General features: G+C 38.0%; 1 protein-coding gene across 1 annotated transcript in view; it reads right to left on the bottom strand.

The window, feature by feature from the left end:
• Positions 1–18,766, bottom strand: part of LOC129000068 (nuclear hormone receptor E75-like) — a 101,250-nt gene that overhangs the window by 67,129 nt on the left and 15,355 nt on the right. The window lies entirely within an intron of this gene.

The following is an 18,766-nucleotide window of genomic DNA, read 5'->3' as shown; positions in this document are numbered from 1 at the left end:
TCTATGATTGTAATTGCCAGTCGGTAGGACCATTATCAGTGGTGCAGGCTTGTTATCAGTGCGCTGGCGCGGGGGTACGTGGGCCGGGGGGTACCAGGGGCCTACCCCAACCCCGGCAGTTCAAGGGCTCTCCCGGACGAATCCAAATTGCACTTTCAGTTCCAGATACAGCTCTATATATAGAGTAATATGTCGTTCCTATTTCACTTTCTATCAACCCCCTCCATCACAACGTCAAAAGCCACCTTTTCGCCACGCACGACCCTTTACACTACTTTACCCCACGTGTTTAATATTTCACTAAACCATTAACTGCAGTAGTTTAGGGGAGTGTGATTATTTCGGTTTTAAAAGCCACCCCTGCGTTGGGTCGATGTTGGGGTGTTGTCTGGGACTTTTCTCCTACATATTGTATTGTAGAAGAGGAAAAGAAGTTTGTATAGTAAAACGTTTAAATCTGTAAAACGTTACCTAAGTGGCTGAATAATATTATAAATCAAGTTTACAGATACTTATTATTACACACCAAAACACAAATGCAACGAGTATATGCAACCATATATCGATCTGATATTAGTAATTAAATCCGACTACAGTAGTTATTTTTAATGCAGAGAGGTTTTCGAAATTGAGGGTGTTTTAATCAGTCAAATGAATGTTTAGTGGGACGGGTTCGATGTCCACAATACACGCATGGCTAGTGTTTCTTCAACCGCGGTTGCACGATAGTATCTGTGTACATACACTCATTCCTCTTACGTAAAGACACGGAATATACAGATATGTAAGGGGCACACGTGGCATTATTGATGGTTAGCCAGGATGTATATGGCCTATGTATAGCCTATAAGTCTGTGTCACACTAGGCTACTTACTAGCTGCTATTTAGTAGCGGCTAGTGAAGTAGCCGCTAGTAAAAGCTGTCACACAACAAATGTCGGTAGCGGCTACCTAGTAGCAGCGATTCAGCCAGTCAGTGTCAATCCTGTGAAAATGTCGTCTGTTGGTATAAGCCGGGTTGAATTACGGCGTTTAATTTTGATGTGCGTTAGTGATGTTTGTATTGATTTAATTGAAAATATCCGCAACAAGAAGAAACGCTCCTGGGTAAGAGAGTGGATTAAGAGAAGAGACAGGCTGGGTTCATCAGGAACACTTATTAGAGAACTAGCTGTTGAGGACCCGAAATCGTACTACAATATTATGAGAATGTCCGTAAAAAAGTTTGATGAGCTGCTAACCTTGGTAACACAAGTTTTGGTTTGTAAATGTCGTCTGTGCCGGCACCACTTTTTTGGGACTTCTTAATTTTATTTTATTCGTTACGATAACTGTCCCTTATTACTTTAATCTTCTTTTTGAGCCCATCTTCTTGCACCGGCAAACCGGAATATTCTAATTCCTGCATCAGTTGTGCAAATGCCTGTCTTTTTACTTCCCGCTTTAAATAATCAGGGCACGTAATATCCCAAAGGCATTGATATTTCCGATAAATGTTTAAAAAGTTAATTATGTCCCCACCGGACCACTTCACTTCACTCATTTTTCACAAATTTTAATTGAAACCAACTTTTCCACAACAAACCAAACCCAAACATGCACAGCCACTAGCCGCTACTACGCTAGTACACATGTCACACCGGCTACTCGGTAGCCGCTAGTCAATCACGTGACTCACTAGCCGCTAGTTAGTAGCTCGGAAAATTGGACATGTTCAATTCTCGACGCTAGTGAAATGAGACTAGCGCGCTACTCCTACCAGCCGCTACTGCCTATGTCAGATTGGCTATGAGTAGCCGCTATTTCGCTAGCGGCTAGTAAAGTAGCCTAGTATGACTCTGCCCCTCGACAGTCGCAGGTTCTATTCTGTCGCCCCTGATAGCCTGGGGGGAGGGGAATACTGCCCCAAAATACCAGTGACCGTCACAAACAGAATATTCAACCCTTGCAATAAAAACTCCCTCCCCCACGCACCACGTGCCGACAGTGGCGGGGGTGAGGGGTGGATTGTATATAGGATTTGTTAGTGAAAGTGGTCTGCTACGCCAATTAGTAACGAAGGATAAAAGTTGAGTAGAGGGAGGGATTCTATGTGATTGTAAATGTGTGTTGTGAATGCAAATTGAGCTGTGAGTGTGTGTGGGTGCGTGTGTGAGCGATAGGCTGACAAGGACCAAGCTGATCTTAACGTCCTTCACCTTGACTGAATCGCTCTCAAGATGTATAAAAATTTTTATTTGCATTGCAAGTACAGATACCATTTAATCTTAGTTTGGTTGATTAATGATTTATTTTGTTGTTTTGTCTAGTTCGGAAAACAACCTATGTTCCGTCTATATTGCCCAGGGCCAGCTCGGTTAAAAACATGGTTAGACTATTTTCTGCTTAAAATGTTTCAAATCAAATTATAAACGGTCAAATAATAGCAGAACAATCCGTGATTCTTTTTATTCCAACAGTATGTAGTCAACAGTGGACTTAGAACCAAATAAAGAACACTATAATTATAATTTTAATTTTTATAAAAGTCTACTAAACAAAACACTGAAGTACAGTAGGCTACTTACTGAACTGCAATACAAACATAGGCGCAAACATACCTGTAACAGAATAAATGACATAAGCAAGGACAACTCGATATTGAACCTCTGGTTATGTAAAAATAAAAGGAGGGGCCAAATAGAGGAACAAAGCAAAGAGGAAGATTGGAGACCTTCAGTAGTAGACTGGCCTTTACCTTGAGTCGCGCGGGTCTGTACGGCGCGGCGGCGGCTACAGCCACCACAGTACCGTGTGGACGATAATATAATACATAATACATAATATAATATAATACATGCGCTATAAATGCGAACACTACTGCTGGATACAACAAATATTATCAATATGTACCGTAATTCACGTAAAAATAGTATGGCTCAACATGCGGACAGATAAATTGTAATATTTTGTCCTTGGGCATAAGTTATAGGTTTGTTCCGCCAAAACAATTTTAATCCTTGCAATACAATAATGTAATATAACAAATACCCCCGCCGCAGTAAACCTGCAGACTAAGCGAATTTCCATTTGCCTGATTTGATTTTCTATTTGAAATCTATTTCAATATCATTAGGTTTAACGAGTACCTAGGTTTGCTCCTAGAGGGAAGGTAATAAAGTGTATTTTTTAGTAAAACCTTAATAGCTTAAGTATAAAATAAATAAACTTGCCATGTTTGATCGAAATATATTCATAAAGAAGCAAACTACAACAGTTTATTAATTCTCCCTAAAAATAACATGGGAATTTTAAATTTACAATTTTTTCAATTTTCTCCGTAAGCAATAATCATACAAAAACACTTTAATATACTAACTTATTTGTTTTTTAAGCTCTTCAAAATGGTTTAGAGAGAAATTGGGAAATTTTATGTTTTGAGGGTGAAAAATGAGAAAAACCTATTTTCACCCCATAACACCCCTGTTCTTATGGCCCGATCATGCTGGTTCGTGAACTCGTTAGAATAATTGTAGTTTTGCACGTTTGTAACGAATTTCATTAAAATCGGATCATTTTTGCACGAGTTAACGTGCTAACGTCCACATAAATATATATAAATTTGAACGGATGACGTTTTTGGCCTCTGAGGACATAAAAACGAAAAAGTTAATCGGTCAAGGGTCCAAGTCTTACCATGAGACCTACGATAATAGCTTAATCCCTATATAGGAAATTCGCTAAAAAATGAAATTGAAATATAGTAGACCTTTTATTGAAAATTGAGGATGTTTTGGATAAAGTGTTTAAATCAAGGACACAATGACTTTTATTCACGTCAAGTCTAAGCTATCATTCTGATTGCTGGATTCTCAAGTACCTAGTGCAAGTGATATTGACATAACACGTTACTTTACACATCCAGCTGTTACACTCACAGACTGTCAAAGTTTAGAAGATTTCGGAATGACGAGCAATTTAAGACTGAATCACCTGTCTCCTGATTCCTCGCCCGTTTAGACGAGAGCGTATAATCTCATTTCCGGTCTAGTTTCCACCCTCTCCCCTCTTGGTTTCCCCCGTTGAAGTAGCGGGGAGTTGTGGGGGAGAAGGGAAAGATGTCCTCCCCAACAAGAAACAAGGGCGCGAGTGTTTGTGAGTCACAAGTCGATCTTACGACTCCGATCAATAGTCACCCTTGTGGCAATGGATGACTTACATTGCGTACCTTACAATTGTTGGGTCGATGGTATGTGGGTAGGGGACACAGGAGAACTGCTGGGTATATGTAAAAGTCTTCTGGTATGAGGTACAAGACTGTCTGAAGATCAATAGTCACCCTTGTGGCAATGGATGACTTACATTGCGTACCTTACAATTGTTGGGTCGATGGTATGTGGGTAGGGGACACAGGAGAACTGCTGGGTATATGTAAAAGTCTTCTGGTATGAGGTACAAGACTGTCTGAAGATCAATAGTCACCCTTGTGGCAATGGATGACTTACATTGCGTACCTTACAATTGTTGGGTCGATGGTATGTGGGTAGGGGACACAGGAGAACTGCTGGGTATATGTAAAAGTCTTCTGGTATGAGGTACAAGACTGTCTGAAGATCAATAGTCACCCTTGTGGCAATGGATGACTTACATTGCGTACCTTACAATTGTTGGGTCGATGGTATGTGGGTAGGGGACACAGGAGAACTGCTGGGTATATGTAAAAGTCTTCTGGTATGAGGTACAAGACTGTCTGAAGATCAATAGTCACCCTTGTGGCAATGGATGACTTACATTGCGTACCTTACAATTGTTGGGTCGATGGTATGTGGGTAGGGGACACAGGAGAACTGCTGGGTATATGTAAAAGTCTTCTGGTATGAGGTACAAGACTGTCTGAAGATCAATAGTCACCCTTGTGGCAATGGATGACTTACATTGCGTACCTTACAATTGTTGGGTCGATGGTATGTGGGTAGGGGACACAGGAGAACTGCTGGGTATATGTAAAAGTCTTCTGGTATGAGGTACAAGACTGTCTGAAGATCAATAGTCACCCTTGTGGCAATGGATGACTTACATTGCGTACCTTACAATTGTTGGGTCGATGGTATGTGGGTAGGGGACCACAGAAAAACTGCTGGGTATATGTAAAAGTCTTCTGGTATGAGGTACAAGACTGTCTGAAGATCAATAGTCATCCTTGTGGCAATGGATGACTTACATTGCGTACCTTACAGTAACTGTTGTTGGGTCGATGGTATGTGGGTAGGGGACCACAGGAGAACTGCTGGGTATATGTAAAAGTCTTCTGGTATGAGGTACAAGACTGTCTGAAGATCAATAGTCACCCTTGTGGCAATGGATGACTTACATTGCGTACCTTACAGTAACTGTTGTTGGGTCGATGGTATGTGGGTAGGGGACCACAGGAGAACTGCTGGGTCCCCAGTTGAGAGTAGTGTGATATGACTACTACTGCATGGTAAAAGAGCAAACTTGAAGTACTAAACAAATGGTTAACCAAAAGTGGGAAGTTTCGTTACATATATTTTTAGGCTATGTTTTAATGTTAGATCGGGCTTTTGGAGTTGGCAGCTTTAATTACAGCAATGGCTTTAATTACACCTCCATGGAAGCATATTCCTCACCAGACGCTACGTTCGTTATGATTGTAACGATTACTTACGAGTCTTACGTAACGCGGTATTAGCCTACCGTATGTATTCTTGGTCCCAGGAGAGGTTGTATGGTAAAGCTGAGCAAGAAAGAAACCTGAGTAGAAAGACAATTTATAAAATGGGAACATTCGTTTCTGCCATTGGTAAAATATGATTTCAGGGGATTTTGCCAATAATTAATTAGTACTTCGATCAAGTCCGTGAGGAAAGGAAAGTTTAGTACATTTACAGTTTTTGTTTTTCATGAACAAGGAACAGTTTTCTTGTGAGTATTTTTATCACAGGAGTGCCCTAGCTGACAAGGACAATGTGTAGTAGGCAAGAACCTAGCGGAAGGGAAGTCCTCGTGGAGTCTTATTGATCCAAGGAGAGCCACACTGGGCTAGAAGGGCACGACACGCCCTGCACGCATCGCACGCGTCCCCTAGCCGGCGGTCGTCATGGCAACCGGGGGAAACATCCCCCATTGTAGGGTGACCGACAGTCATTCCGATACACCCTCACGCCGCAATGCGTACTGAAAAATCCGACACATCAGCGAGAATCTATACGATATTGTAGCGTTGGGTCTTCCAAATAGAGAAGGTGGCTTGTCTGAAATGAACGGCTCATCGCGGCTATACTCGTCCGTCAGGCCAACATGAAATTAAACAGAACATGTTTATGCCTTTATGGTAGTTTACAGTGCTGATGTAAACTAACGACACCTTAATCTAGAACTAATAAAATACTCATACATACGTTTACAAGGATATCTGCGTAAATACAAATACTGTACATGTATGCGTATGGATAAATACCTAGTATACCCAGTACCTACTAAACAATATACTGGTGGAAGTCTGCAATACTTATAGTTTCCAATATTTTATTATTGGTCAGATCTCCAACCTTATTATAACTACACTAAAGAGTCCGTCATAGACGTTATAAGTACGTTTCAATGTATGTAAATTAAACTAATAACTTACATTGTTTGTCTCATATGAAATACGTGTAAACATAAGTTACAGGAAAATGAAAATTCAGTAGCTTATGTTACATTATTTATAATGAATTACTTTTACATACATTTTGGATGAGTTTGAAGTTAATTGTTTATGTGTTCAAAGCATTGTTAAATATTTGGCAAGTTTTAAGGACAATAAATTACCTCGTTAAATAAATTACGTAACGAGAAACAAGAAGGATGACCTAGACAGAAAGTGATCCATAGTCTCAATGCCAGATCGGGGTTACTAGACGCGTGGGTGGGAGGGGGGATGGGGGGAAGGTCAGGGACCGATCTACCCTCTTTGTCGCACCTACAGGAGGGTGCAGGGCTTCCACCTTCCACGCGGTAAAATACACTTCACCATCGACGTTACACAACTACAGGGTAGAATCGTATAATGGATACAGATGTTCTACGTCTCTGACATATATGTACATCGATTACGAGTATTAAGGTGCCTAATGTATTTTCCGTTAAATTTGTATCACGTCAACCTCATATTTCCGTTTATTTGTGTCTGCCAAAGATCGGTAACGATACAATAATGTATACATCTATCAATACATGTAATATACAGCTCCACTACGTAATAATTTCGTCACACATGATAACATTGTAAAATATGATGTCACTTTGACATAAGCTACACTCCTTTATAAAGTTTCATGGACACATCCGTTACTAAATGCTACTACAGTTCAACCATGGCAACACAACAATAAGCCACCTATCTCACATAGGTAAAGTTCCCAGGTACAATAATATTGAGGTACTTAAAAGACCATTGATTACTTAGCTATAACGTCAAACTACTCCGTTTAGTCGACAAAGAATAAATAAATTGTATACTAACATAAACTACAAAATTAACTCTGCGTTGTTGTTCAATAAGTGAATGTTTGTTGCATGAACAATGTTCGTTGAATAACTATTCAAGAGTTGTTTTCTATATTATATGATCTAGGCTATCTAGATACAATATCTGTGTGTATCCTCACTGATATAAACTCTAAGGACGTATAAACGGAACATTGTATGGAAACACTATTATCTCACCGAGCGAGCTCTGTATTACAAAGGTGACACAAAGTGTTGGAGAAGATAAGGTGTGCGAGGTCGTGTGATAAGCGCTATCAGTCAACAGCGAAGTCAAGGTCGTACCCTTAGACAGCTCGTCGCTTATCACCAATGTCGAATCGTTATCACTAAACACTGTCGACGAATTCCTCGAGTGGCGAGAGATATTTAGAACTAAATTAATACTGCTGTTAGTTGGATATGGTTGGATACATTTAATTGATACCTTTATAGATCAAGGCATGAGTGCAATACAAGTAAAAATTGGGTTTGCTGTATAACGATATATTTTAATGCGACATTATGTAAAAAGACGTGTAGTAGGCCTACATGTAAACAAGAAGTAACAGTGTAAAATAAACAAATACATATCTATAACGACGTAAATGTTTACAGGTAAACCAACTAAATCATTGACAAAATTTGCAGGTTTTACACATAAACAGTAAACAAAACCAATCTGCAATGCCTGTTTGGCTGGAATGAACGAGGAAAACATAGACATTTTGCACACATAGGTTGGCAACTCTGACGCCGCAATTAAGTGTACATTGACATGGCATTGACCATCATCTCACTATCGGTGCATAATCACCTCTACTAGTAGTCTAGACACTCAATGGCATCGTTGGGTCTGACATATTGTCTACGAGGATCTACTGAGTTACGTTAGCAAATTAACTACAGTATATGGTTAGCTAAAGTAATTATGATTAATTTGTAAATGAATTACTATCAGCTCAATTTTCAAGTTTAAATTGAACCGGGAAGTTCATGATGATGGATGTAAATGAACCGTCGTAAACACTTTTTTTTTCAATGTTACTGCAATCAAAAATCTAGGCTTAAACTTTCTTGTAGTTGATGTACTTCTTTACTGTTTAGTAACAATATACACTGTGATATCTAGTAAACTAAGTTTTTAGACGCCGATTATTGACAACATGTTAGTGAATATACTTAAGATATTATGCAATTATGTTATTAGACATAATTCGTTTGGCCTTGTTTTAAATATATATACTGTAGTACACAAACCCGAATAGTTTGTTGAAGTTTTGATATCAAAACTGTGACATTTTCCAAATAAATAACTACACATTCGAAGAAATGGATACACGCTTTTCCCACATGAAGCAATCCATTTTCACCGAAAAATCAATAGCTCCAAAGAGGGGTTTCATGGAGTTGTAGAAACTAATTAGTACTCAAAGGCAACTTGAAAGTAAAAAGCGGCGAGGTGATTGTAGGGGAGAGGGAAAGAAGGGACTACTGTACATGCAAATAGCATTTCACCAGCGATGTTTAATGGAGAGGTTGTATCCAGGGTCCTGGGGGAGTGAGTGACTCATCCTGGACTGGTGGTGACGTCACGGGACACTGGCTGGTCCACTGAATCACACACTAACACCCACTAGTGCAGGTTATAATTCTACTTTAACACGTTTTTTAAATTCAAAAGATTGAGTAACTTTTATGTCATTGATTGTAAATATTATTTATGACTCAAAAGGTTGATTAAAGAAACCAAAACATCCGAAAATTAACATACAATGATTGAGTACCTGATGACACAATCAAGAGACTTTACTGGATACGACGCTTTAATATACTGAACGGTGTCTAGTGCCCTTTGTGTAAATTTTTTTACAATATAATGTGGAGTACGAAGTACCGGTACTAAAACTTCTTCAAGTACAATTTTTAGTCTTGGATTAAGAAGTAGGAACCTCCTTGACACAACGCAACTTCGATATTGGACCAAGTAAACTTGTTGAGGAACTTTTCAAGGACGAAAACCAACCTTGACATTTACACATCCCTTGCGACTCGATCTCGACTTTTTGAACGAGACACTCAGTAAAATATACGTTTTTGTGGTATTTATTTTAGAGTTATTGTTTACACGCTAATATGCATACAATATGTTTAATCAATGAATCACCCCTTAAGCTATAAGAGCTTGTTTTTAAAGGGAAGGGGTGATGAGGTGAAATGTACTTGCTTTTCATATTTTACTACCTACTTAAAACAATTTAATTTTATAGCATAGATGTAGTATGAATATAAATGCAAGCGTTTCAAAGATGACTATATTTTTTTAACTGAACAAGCTTGTAAACCACTTTGATTGATTAGCGTCAGTCTGGAAATCAAAGCAGCTCTGGTGAGGAAAAGAATACAGTTTATCCTGCTGTGGAGGGGCGCCACGTCGGCCACGTGCGGGTAATGAGCACAAGTGTGAGCAGAAGATTAGGAGACATTCCGGGACAGACATATGCTCGGCCCCCACATTCAATTAAATTCACAACAGGGTAAACAGGGGTGAGGGTGGTTCCCCTCATCTGCATGGGGACCAGGGGAATGAACCACCGGGGACTGCAAAATATTACGTACCCAGCGATGTGTAGAAACTTGAAAATATCACCGAACCTACAATGAAACCTTGTGGGAGTCCATCGACAGAACGTGAAATATAAGCCGTTCCTGTATTATTGTGTTTAAAATTAACAAATTGGTTTCTCCTTTGGTTTAAAATTATAGGAGCAATATAATTTATTTATTTATTGAAATGTTATTGTATTTTTATCCTAAAATTGCAAAAAAGGTGCAAGAATAGTGAACTATTTATGATTATTTCATGTTTAATCAAATTATTTTTTGTATACAATAGTCCATTCATAATGCAATTAGTAATTCCTACAAGTTGCTGATTTTGAAAAAAATACAAAAAATTAGAACTGTTGTGGACTTTTGTTTCAAGAGGAGTGGAACAAGTGAAATACTCAAATAGTGAATACTATACTCCTTAGGACTTTTAATTTGACGTAATGATTGTTTTTATTAATTCCTACTTTCCTAAATTATTTCTCAAGTGTTGTTGATTTCAGTCTTTTGTTATATATTATACTCTTCTTTTATATTCTTCTACTACCAAATTAAAAATTGGTATTTCAATAGAGACTAATTTAAATAAATTTATATGTACATATTTTTAAAGAAAACACGAAATTTCGTTTTAACTAATATGGACTAGCCTAGTATCTTATTAAAGTGAAAATAAGTGTTTAAAAGTCATGAAAACAATTCCACTATAATAATGGCGTCATTGCACTCTGACGGACAACAGTGCAGGGCAATGTCCCAGGGAGTCATTCGCGGTCATCCACCATCACCACTACACGACCAAGGTTTGGTTGGCTCAGCACTACTGTCGTGTTATGGTTTGGATAGTAACGTATCTAATACCTAGTAATGGTTCTAAATGTAGTCTTAAAATATACTCATTTCCCCAACAGAAGACGCAGTGTTAATCGTATAAGTTATGAAATGAAATTGAATGTAAAGTATCGCGGTTGAAATTAAAAACTTACAACTGTTTTGGTAAAAAAAAAAACACCATTCAATGGACTGGAGAGTATTAAAACAATATTTTTAGTAGTTAAGTATATGAGCAAAGCTATGTAAGTAGCCTAATCAGCCTACTATTCTTGAGATATACTGTAATTGCTTACTAAAAGTAATACAGAGAGTGCCACATTAGAAATTATGCAATGTCATATCTGAATATTATGTACAATAATTGTTTCTTGATTTATGTAGGATATGTTTATTTTATTGTACCTAATTATGAAATTAAATGTTTTTTTATGAAAGCTAAATAAAATTCAGTAAAATAATAACTATCGCTATTTTACAACAACGAAATCACAAACTTTAGTTTTTTTTAAATTTCCTTAAAGCTTAAACACAACCTAAAATAAACTATTCAATTAGTCTGGAATAATCTCGAGTGTAATATAAATATACAGAAGACACGATTCTGACAAATTCTAATGATATATTTTATGACGTAGTTTACAACACCTATAACATGGCTCACTCAGATATTCCCAGACATGTACTCTTCACCTACCGTAAACCGTCATGTGTTATCATCATACAGTTCGTAAAGGAAGCAAACTGTACGTTCAATGCCACTTTTTATTTCCCGTGATAACGCATATTCACGCAGTGTACGTTGTTTCTGAAGGATTGGAGATTAAAACAACTGACATTTGACACCGATTGGATACTATTTTCAAGTAATACTCTATACTTGTGAGTATATCCCTACTTTATACAATATCAGGAGTTTATCAAGCCACGTGATTAGGAATAGAAAGTAGAAATCATATAACAGATAAACAAATAAACATTTTTTTTTATTTGTTAACTGTGTACATTTATGGCAAAACATAATTTACCCCCACATTATAAATAATTAATGATGTTTAAGTTCCATCCATATCTTAGAAAATGTATAATAATGCATTATTTTTTATAAATATAAACATAAGGCACCAGTACCACCAATATTGCTAAGGTGGATACAGTACATTATGACGTTGCTGTATGTACATACCATACTCGTGCTCCACGGCCATGTCTACTCGTGTTAGACCGTTGGTCGTCACTGGTCACTGGTCGGTGTCTCCTACACCTCCGCGCGACCCTCGACCCCTAGAGTAGCGGTATCCCGGTATCCGTCCCACCCTCGTCCGTTACTAGACGTATCACTACAGTGGGGGTGCCTCCTCCTCCACCGCCCATACAATTACTAGATAAATACCCTCTCGGTGCAACCCTTGCACCTATTCTTCACGGGACTGTTCCGTTGTCCGTTGGACCAGAGTGACGGATTATTTTTACTTTTCGCTACCCCCTCCCCCTGACGGTTTAGGTCGCGACCTCCGAGATCGCGGACTGGTTCTGATCTCGCGGTTCTCGCGAGCGTTGGGCCACTTTTGATTGTTTTATCAACGGAAAGTGACCCTTGGTCGAACGTTGGGAGAGGTCGCGGGAACCTGTTCCATCAGATCGAGCCAAGTGTGGAGGGTTACGACACTTCTACAGCCTTCCACAACAGCCTTAAACACAACGGGTGATGTTACACGCGAAACTGTAACGGCATCCTCAAAATAGTTCTACTGTGTGTTTGAATATATTCATTAAACCACACTTTGAATCGTCTTGGATTTTAGTAATTAACACAGAAGAAAAGATCGATGGAACTAGAAAGCAAATAGCAGTTAATACAACTACAGAATTGAAGAACAACTTTGAACCAAGAATACTTACTATTCATAGCTAATAATTTGTCACTAAAATAAATATCTATTACTGTACTTGAAATTATGGTTCCTAACAATCTGTATTAAATCTAGATGGTGAAATATTGAGAAGAATCACCCGTATCTTTGTCATAGCACACAATTCACCAAGCCTTAAGTTAGATGAGTGTGTGATGGGAGATGTAAACTTTCAATTTGGCTTTATTTTGGAGTAAAGATAAGTTTTGTCAACAAAAAGTCGTCTTCTGTCTGTCTTTGCAATAAAATACTTTGTAATATTTCTTACTAGTAACATAGGCCTATCCTCTGGTATCCCGACTTCTTTCTGGTCCTGTCACAGCAGCACTAACCCCCAGATCTATAAATTGATCAACTTTGGTTGACATTCATTACAAATGATGATCTAACTGATTTTTCATCACAAATGGTTTGGCTACTTACAAGAACTACATAATTGTAGATAGCACTGTGACAATATAAATATTATTAGAGTGCGATATTTCATATACAGGTGAGGACTGTCTTATACTCCTATGGTAAATACTGCCTACTCATTTGTTAATATAATTATACATTAGCAAAAAATTTAAATGAGTCACATCATAAGCTACGAGAAATAATAGCCCAGCAGTAAAGTTCTCAGGTTCTGTTCTGTAAAAATGTATCTAAAAAACGTTGAACTAAGAACTTAAATTAAGTCAGCATAATACACAAACTAATATATTTATCGAGGTTTAGTAGGAATGAAATTGTACTTTATGACTCAGTAGATTTAACGTTTTTACAGGATTTAGAAAATAAAAAGGGAAGGATCACGTATAAAGTGAAAATGAGTAAAACTAAATGTTAACTATAACGTGACAAGTCTGTGTTTGTGAAATCCCTGGTGATAAGTCTGTGTACACACGGAAGTGAGTGTTGAAGGTACGACCGCGACCACGCAACACGACCTTATCTCGTGACCTTGTCCCTGCTATCACCAAGGTTCTCGAGATTCGCGAGACCGCGCGATTCGGCGTCCCTGATAGACGTAACCCCCCCCCCCCCCCACGTTCAGTACCTATCACCTTACCATGTGGTCGGGGAATAAAATGTACAGAGTCAATAATACAGTAGCGCTGCAAACTTAAAAGATAGAGAAATTATCAGCATTACTGATAATGACTATCGCGGTATTGGTTATCGTGAATGATTTCATATTGACAAAATAAGTGATAACAAAATATTAAATTGTAGTTACGAAAACCTCTATGTGAATGTATGTTCAAATAAGTTTGTAATAAATGTTGTACAATACGCGTATATCGAAAATGGAAGGAAAGCTTTGTATCGCGTGGTCCAATATGAGCAAGGTCCTACACTGTCTGAAGGTATAGAAATTTGAAACTAGGATAGTCCAACATAGGACAAACATTTCCTTTCCTAAAATATTGGTCTTTCTAGATCAAACCAACTTGATAATTAATAAAAGGTCTATAAGTAAAAAAAAAAAAAACAATCATAGGTTTACAATATTTGTCTAATAAGACCAAACAAAACATTTCCTTCTCATGCAGTATTTGTTATGAGTGCAAAATAATAACCATGGGAGAACAACACAACCGAAGGTGGTTTAGCTAAATAAGATTGGCAAAGTTGTGTAAAACAAATGTCCTAAAATTTTAAAACCAAACCACGATTTCTTAGGTTTACGTAAGAAAATAAATATCGAAGCTCCTTTGAAAACAACCACTGACAAGTGGTCGTTTTAATTCATAAGTTCTGTATTAAAAGGCACACAATAAAACTAATAAATGTTGGATTTGAATACAAAACATGTGCATCATTTGTTTGGCTATCATTTAAAAAAGGATAACACGAGGGGCTAAAGGAAAATATCTGAAATATGCTAGTTAAAGTACACCATAGTGCAGTTCAGTGCAGTGTACAATGAATGCTTAGTTCTACTATACGGTACTTAGGTTTGCTGTTGTAACGTGTAGTGCAATGGAGCATGGCATATCATATACTTTGCTATGTGATTGTGTTTAAGTACTGTATTACTAAGCAGTGACATTTAAAGTAGTGTATGGGGACGATACAACTTTGACTTATACAAGTAGACCTCTCATGATGAAGCTGGAGCTTGTTTTATAATAGAAATTAACGTTGAATTAAGCCATCGACAGAGCGCATTGGTCTTAATTATTGTTTTTGTACGCATTTTTAGTGAAGCTAAACTGCGATGAAAGCTTATTGGTAAGATTAAGGGACGAAGTGAATTGTGACAGTATCACACTCGGCTATAGCTTATCTAGATTTAGATTAGGGTATACTACAACAACAGTATTCAAAAGTCAAAGTATCTAAAGATTCATGTCGGAACACTAGCAATATAGGGAAGTCCAGATGTCCTAATGCTGGACGTTGGTTGTGGTTGTGATGTGTTGTTGTCTGGAAGAGTTGTACAGTCAGATCACGCCAGTCGCAGTCGCGGAATGCGATGTGCCATTGAAAGTGGGGAGAAAGGAAGTGTCCTGGGGGGGATAGGTCGACGTCCAGCGGACACCTTGACCTCCGCTCTGGGGGCGTCCAGAACCTCCACAGGCGAAAGTTCAGTCGTGGTGAGATCCGACGAAAAACTCTGATTTGACCTGAACCATCCCTCTCACTTCACTTTCTATCAGTTTTCACTTCAAGAGGCTCAATTCTGTAGGGATTTGTATTATTTACTATAAGCCCAATGTTTGCACTTGGAACTCATGTAGGTGTTCCATTGAACAGTTTACCATGCTGCGAATGATAAGTGTTGTTGATTAGAAAAATGGCATCTGAATAAGCAAACTTGGTGGCAAGTTTTGATGGCAAAACTGACCATGACTAGATGGGGCAGAGCGGTCAAGAAGTTGGTGGTTTCATAGATGACTTTTTTGCAAGGAAAACAAAATCAAACAAAAAGGATATGACATGACGTGGTTATAACAAAATAAGGAATTTTAAACCGCTCAAGACTCCTAATATAAGGTGTTTTTTTTTATAAAACCCAGCCTAAATTAGTCTACAAACGTAGAGTCACTGTTTGGGGACAAAACACATTGGCACCCCTGCTTTCTTTACATCATCACCGACTTGCTCATGTGAATTTTCGTATTCTTGTCTTTTTATTTCTTCATCTCAACATGAGTTCTCTCAAACGTAACCATTGTGGAAAAATAAATATTCTATTATTCATATTTACATGGCTTTTAACCGGTAGTTGGTTTATTAGGTAGGCCTACTGGAATTCTTACTGGAAACTCAATTGTAAACCTTTCTCGATATAAAACTAATGATTTACTCACAATGTGCTCTTCTAAAATACATCTTGGGCTTGAAAAAAACAACGTTGACTCTTATTTACAATTAGTTCTAGCACTAAACAGTGGAACAGCCATGCTTTTATGCATATCAGCTGATTGGTATTGAGGAAAAGGAAGCAGGGCTGCCAGATTATATGCTTGTTTTGTCCCTGAACAGTTTAATTTGGATTGCATTTTATAAAATAAAACACCTTGTATAACCAATACAGTTCGTTTATCAGTTCATTAGTTCAGTAACAGAATCTTGGGAATCACAAAGGTAGTTTTTCCGGCCATAATGGTCTCTTATAATGAAGTGAAAACCATTGTGCACGTTTTCGTACACCACAAATAGACCATCACACCATCTCATTCTTTTATTCATGACCTGATTCCAAAACCCGAGGGTGGTCTTTGGTAATTAAATCGAATCAAATTTCACAAAAAGAGAGGGGATGACAGTTGGTAACCTACATTCGGCGCGTCTACCCCCGACCCTCGAGACAATGAAATCGAAAGTGCCCTCGCAACCTGTAAAGGTCGGGGAATGCCAAAAAACCGACCCCGGGAGCGTTTGTTGACGCAAAAAATTAAATCCCAAACTCTAGACGCCCTTTATACCTGTGCGACCTTGGCCACAACCCTTGCGTTCCGAGGGTTGCGCAAACGTCTGTCTAACCCTCTACCTGGCAACCCTACCATTACGGGTGCAAAAACCAAAATGCCGCACCTGGCAGGAAAATGTCTGGGCAGATGTTGGATGGTCCTGTGTCCTCCCCCTCAGGCACGTCAGGACACCGCGGAACTATCGCAGGATATCTGAGGTTGGTTCAATTTATAACAAGGGATGTGCGCTTGTAGGGATAAATTATGAAAGTTGGCTGAAAACAGGCAACAACTAAGAATGAATGAATGCTCACGGAAACTTATTTTTATTACTAACTTAGATATGACATGTACAAAAACCTATTTCGCAACCAAACTTTGAACTAACCATTTTTGAAATAAAATATTTCATTTTTCTATAAACATCGTAGTGATAGTGGTTAGAGGCGTAATCACTACAAAACTCTACTCCTTTATTTAATAAAATTCTGATCACAACAAGGTTAGAAAATGTTTGGTTGTATCTTAACTTACTTTGCAAAGTGAGAGAAGCATCAATAGGTTTAATACTCTCATAAACTATCGAAGTAGAATACAATTTAATCATACCTGAAACATGAAATGTAAAAGTCAGTCATTTTGCAATAGTAAGAGTAATCAACATAAAACAATAATACTTCCGCACCTTTTAATGACACTTCAGTATAATACAGACTGAAGAGTAGATATTGTCTACAGGGTGATCATACAGGGGGGGTCATACAGGGTGATTGAAAAGTCTGGGTACGGCTTAATATTTTAAAAAATAATGCAGATAGAGCTAAAATACTTGGTACAAAGTTACAGGGCATAACACTTTATTTTAACACATATTCAGTGATTCAATAACTCTTCAGGGGGACATCCCACAAGGAGTCAGAAAAAAATCTTAAATGGAAGCATAGGTCAATATGCACATCAAATTAAAGGTCTTTTTTAGTAGAATACAATGCCGCAAACCGCACTTCAAAAGGTTGATCCTGCGCAAAATGGCAGATGTTCAAAGATTTCTTGAATCCGCCATTTTGAATCTTTGAACGGCTGCCATTTTTAATCAGGCATTTTTTTGAGCTTGAATTTACGGCATCGTAATCTAAAAGTGAAGACCATTAATTTGATGTGCATATCGACCTATTCTTACGTTAACAATTTTCTTCCGATTCCTAGGGCTGTGCCCCTGAGGAGAAAGCGTATAATAGCAATGTAAATTAAATGAATCTTTGAACAACTGTCATTTTGCGCAGGATCAACCTTTTGAAGTGCGGTTTGCGGCATTGTATTCTACTAAAAAAGACCTTTCACATATTGACCTATGCTTCCTTTTAAGATTTTCTTCTGACTCCTGGCGGGCCGTCCCCCTGAGGAGGTAGCGGATCACTGGATATGTGTTAAGATAGATTTATATGCCTTATAACTTTATTCCAAGTTTTGTAGGTCTACGTTTATTATTTTTCATAATATTAAGCCGTACCCAGACTTTTCAATCACCCTGTATACTATGGAAAATGTGTAATACAGCGCAATGCATTCATTGTTAGACCGCGGGCTACAACTATGCCTATATAATGTAAAGCATAGTGTATTAATACATTAATAGTTTATTTCAAACTATTTGACAGGACAAAGAGCGTGCGCAGTTCTGTATGTAAATGATACGTTTGCAAAAAGCACAGTTCGAAGACCACAAGGCCGACAACTCCCAAATGTCACGTCCGAGATAACTTTTGACTAGGTAGAGTCGAAACTCCTTAATCGGCGAATCATCATTCTGCGAAGAATAAACCGTGTCCACCACCGTTGTGTGTGCAGTTGAAAGTTGAAATGTACAATTAACGTGTCATTCCAGTTGTCATTGCGAATACTTGTAACATAATAGTTATGTCAACTTTAATTGTTCTGAAAATAAAAACAGTTACTTATAAATCATAGAACCGAATAGTGATTGACATTACAGAGCCAGAA

The sequence above is a fragment of the Macrosteles quadrilineatus genome, unplaced genomic scaffold, assembly GCF_028750875.1.
Source record: "Macrosteles quadrilineatus isolate MER2022 unplaced genomic scaffold, UCM_ALF_1.0 Scaffold_1__1_contigs__length_201487025, whole genome shotgun sequence".
Classification (NCBI taxonomy): Eukaryota; Metazoa; Arthropoda; class Insecta; order Hemiptera; family Cicadellidae; genus Macrosteles; species Macrosteles quadrilineatus.
The sequence above is the reverse complement of the archived record's forward strand: the minus strand, read 5'-3'. Positions and strand labels throughout refer to the sequence as shown.